This window comes from Suricata suricatta, chromosome 16 (genome assembly GCF_006229205.1).
Source record: "Suricata suricatta isolate VVHF042 chromosome 16, meerkat_22Aug2017_6uvM2_HiC, whole genome shotgun sequence".
Taxonomy (NCBI): domain Eukaryota; kingdom Metazoa; phylum Chordata; class Mammalia; order Carnivora; family Herpestidae; genus Suricata; species Suricata suricatta.
In genome coordinates this window covers 3731343-3735687 of record NC_043715.1, presented here as the reverse complement: position 1 = coordinate 3735687, position 4345 = coordinate 3731343, and the positions used below count along the sequence as shown (strand labels likewise).

Sequence of the window (4345 nt, the reverse complement as noted above, 5' to 3'; positions counted from 1 at the left end):
AAAGTGCTGGAAGTGATGAAATGCTAAGGTATAAATGACTATTAGGAAGAGCATCCACTTCCCGCCGATTTCTCTTTTGCCAGGAAGCAGGAGCCGCAGCCAGGAATGGCTCTCTGGCTGGCAGAGCGTCAGGCAGCGTCTGCAAAGGCTCACTCGTATTCAGCTCTCAGTGACAGGTGCCGCTGGGAGGGCTGGTCATGGGTTAAGTCATTTCTTTATTATTTTTTTAAATATTTATTTTTGAGACACAGAGAGAGCATGAGCAGGGGAGGGACAGAGAGAGAGAGAGAGAGAGAGAGGGAGACATAGAGTCCCAAGCAGACTCCAGGCTCCGAGCTGTCAGCACAGAGCCCGATGCGGGGCTCAAACCCACAAACCGTGAGACTGTGACCTGAGCGGAAGTTGGATGCTCAACCGACTGAGCCCTCCAGGGGTCCCTGTGTGAAGTCATTTAAATCCATCCCACCATGTGGGAGAAACAAGGGCCACCCCACTTTGGAGCCAGGAGGAAACAGGCACACTGAAACTGGTCCAGTTCACAGCCGGGAGCAGCCAGGCCGGGGCTGGGATCCAGGCAGAGCCCGGGAGAAAAGCACTGGGAAGGAAGAAGCAGCAAGTGCAGGTCGTGAAGAGGTCTTTTTCCTTTTATCTGAAATTAGAGACTGACGGCCCAGGCTGGGTCTGGGCCGGGTCTGGGCCCGGACTGGGCCCGGACTCCCAGTGTGGCTCTACCCATTGGCGGGCCTGATCCTCTAGAGGCGTCTGTTGCTTGTCGTCCTCCGGTCTAAACAGCTCCACACTTACAGGAGTGAGCTTGCCAAGAACCGAGCTTGAGGACGTGATCCAGGCTGGCCCCTGCGCGCGTTCCTCTATGCCTGGCTGCAATTTTTCTAGATTACTCAGCTTCGGGGAGGGAAGCTGGGCCAAAGGCAGCCCTTAGTGAGAAGAACAGACTGTTTAGGGAACAGGCCCACCTCCTTCTCCTTCCCTCCTCCTCCGGGAGCCCTGGGAGCCTGCAAACTGCCTGCGGGGTGGGGGTGGGGGCGGGGCAGGGGGCGGGGCTGGCTGCCAGCGGCCGTTCTCAGGCTCCGCCCCCGCCGAGCCCAGCTGCTATCTGGAAGGGTGGCTGGCGGCTCATGGGGACCCCTTTCCAGGCCTCTCCTTCCTACTCCTGGGCGCGGAAGGTCAGAGCCACCTCAGCCTGAAAGAAAAGCAGCTTGCAGCCCTTCCACAGAAGTTTCTAGCCTGCTGGTTGAGTTGGGGCGCTGGCACACGATGGTGTGGGTTCCTCCTCCTGCTTCCTGCGCTCACCCATCTGTGGGGTACGGGCTGCGTCCTCCACTCCCTCGGAGCCTCTGTTTCCTCATCTGTAAAGTGGGGTAACGGCAGCACGGGCCCTGAAGGCTACCGGAGGATTGATTACATGGGCACCGAAAGTGTTTGACTCGGGGCCCGTGTATGTTACCCGTCACTAACCCGGGCCTCACTCGCTTACACCTTCCTCCTCCCCCCGCCACCCCGGCCGCCTTTTTTTGGTCTTTTCTTTTCTATTCTTCTATTTTTTTTTTGCCATTCTGTGTATCCAGATGAGGCGTTCTTTACAAGGGGTACTCAGCTGTGCGTGTTTCTGAAGAATTGAGGGTAGAAATCACATGTCTCTCTTCGGTGACAGTTCCACCGGCCTCCTCTAGGGCCAGCAGACACTCAGGCCCCAAACTTGGGATTTAACGCTCTGAGATTGTGGTCTTGGGATTCTTAATAATTCCATTGGTTGGATTTGTATCGTGTGAGCGAGGCTGAGTGTGACAATGGAGCCTGGGTTGGTGGGCGTGGCTCACAGGTTTACATCCGTGTCGCTCCGTGGGGGTCTGGGCACAGGTGCAGGGAGGCTGAGGGCCAAGCCTCTGGGCCCTGCCCCCACATCACATGGCCCCGGTGCCGGTGCTGTGAAGGTCTGCGTGTCCCACAAGCATCCCTGTGCCCAAGGCACACGGCACAAATCAGCACCACGATAGATCAAGAGAGACCGCAGAAGAAAGGAAATCGCTTTCTTCCTGCTTTTTGAACAAGGGGCCCCACATTTTCATTTTGCCCTGGATCCTGCAAAGGTTCTGAATCTCAGAAGTTTCAGGACGCTGGGCCCTTCAGGGGTACCCACCAGAACAGCCTTCAGGGGCTATTGGGAGCCTTGCAAAAATGCACTCCCCTGGCCCAGCAGCTCCACTTTATCATTAGAGATGTGCACAAGGGCGCGTGTGCAAGAATGTTCGCCCGGCGTTATTTACAACAGTGAAAGCGGGGGTGTCAAACACACAATCAAGGTCGGGGTATCAGATGCCCCTGTAGAAGCACATCATAGAAAAGAACTTAGGGCTTGAGAAAAACTCATGGTATTTGCGGAAGAGGAAAAAAAGGCAGTCCACAAAGGGCCTGTACCACGTGACTTGGTTTGCATCGGTGCGTGGGTAGTGTATGCCTGGGGAACGTACTGGGCTGATTTACACTTAAGTCCTGACAGCTGCTCTCCTTAGGGGGGTGATTTCCCCCCTGCTTTTGTGGGTGCGCGTTGCCAGCTTCCACGCATGGGGTGCACATCACTTCTGCCACCGCACATAGGCACCAGGGTGCAGAGGACAAGATTAGTTTAGACCTGCAGACTGTGGAGCCTGACTTCCTGGGTTCAAAACTCGGCTCTGCTCCCTCCAAGCTATGTGGCCTTGGCCAAGTGATTTAACTACTCTGGGCCTCAGTCTCCCCATCTGTAAACAGGGCAAGTAATACTACCTTCCACAAAAAGGCACGGAGATGAGCTAAGTTAATAGGTGCAGGGGCTTAGAGCAATGCCCAGTACATAGTAAGCTGCATGTTGTATTGATGGTACTATTGTAAAGAAGTTATATAAGAGAAAAACCTGAAGACATGACAATATTGCCAATGATTAGTCTCGGATGGTGCAGAAGTGAGTGGTTTATTTTTCCTTTTGTACTTCTCTGTATCTCACATGTTATGCAGGCACTACTTTTAGAATTTGAGAGAAAATTCTAAAATTTTGGCTCAGGTCATGATCTCACAGTTTGTGGGTTCGAGCCCCACATCAGGCTCTGTGCTGACAGCTCAGAGCCTGGAACCTGTCTTCCGATTCTGTGTTTCCATCTCTCTCTGACCCTCCCCTGCTCATACTGTTTCTCTCAAAAATAAATAAAACATTAAAAAATTTTTAATTAAAAAAATCTTTCCAATAGATATATACCCATGTACACATAGAGATACATACATATATCATTCATTATATTATATCCACCCACCTACTATATATAAAAATATATTATATGTATATATAGACAGAGAGAATTGTTAACTACAGCTATAAAAAAGAATACTTCCCACCCACAGCCCCGAATAGAGCCCTAACATAAGACTGACCGTGATGATATGGTAATTGCTCACTTACTTGTTTGCCTCCCTGCCTAAAATTCCTGAAAATGTCTTGTCTATCCCTGGCACGTACCATAGTGCCTGGTGCATAGTAGAAATTCCCTATGAGTCTGTTGAATGAATTAATGAATGAAGGCATGCCTGAGTTCAAGGAATAGCAGACATTCATATGTCAAGATACGGTCGTAGAACGAGATGCAGGATTAGCTTTTTTGGAGTGGACGTGGGTCAAGGGAGGGTCCAAGATGAGCAAGTAAGGTTTCAGAGTGAAGATGATGCCTGACTGAAGGACTGAAGAGTGAGCCTGTGTTTGTCCCCACGGAAAAGGGGGAAAGAGATGGAGGGACATTGAGAATAGCACTCAAAGGATCCGGATCCAGGCCACCACCCGTCTACTGTCTCATGGGTTTGCCTGTTCTGCGCACTTCGTGTTAACAGAAACCATACCAGTGTCGTTTTTGTGTCTGACTTCCTTCATTTAGCGTAATGGTGTCCAGGTTCATCCAAGCTGACAGCGGATAGACTGGTGAATGACAGTTAAATTCATTCATTTCACAAGTATTTACTGATTTTACGGAGCGCCTACTGCGGGTCAGTCCTGAGAGCCCAGCGGTAAATAAAACTGACAGTCAAGTCTGTCCTGGAGGGTTTCTAGTGGGGGAGAGACAATAAACCAAATGAGCAAGAAAGGGATTTGGAACATTCGACGGTGCCGAGAGCCAGGGAAAGCGCAAAGCTGGAAGTGGCGACAGAGGGGGAAGGTGACCTTACCTAGAGGGGCCAGGCGGAGGCCTCTCTTCAGAGGGAGCGCAGCGGGCTGTTGACCCTTCGTAGCGCTCAGGTTGGTCACTAAGGGCCGCGCGACAGGGACGTTGGAGGACCCCAGGGGTGGCGAGTCTGGTGGCTGGGG

General features: G+C 51.9%; 1 long non-coding RNA gene across 2 annotated transcripts; it reads right to left on the bottom strand.

Moving 5' to 3' along the window:
- Window positions 1-626: 626 nt before the first annotated feature.
- LOC115281079 lies at window positions 627-4339 on the bottom strand. Of its 2 annotated transcripts, none has more exons than XR_003904065.1 (3): window positions 4207-4339; window positions 1196-1367; window positions 627-935 (listed from the first exon to the last, which is right to left on the bottom strand). It is a non-coding gene; the product is annotated as an uncharacterized LOC115281079 (long non-coding RNA). The 2 variants fall into 2 exon arrangements; XR_003904066.1 differs by having other exon boundaries at window positions 1312-1367.
- Window positions 4340-4345: the final 6 nt, after the last annotated feature.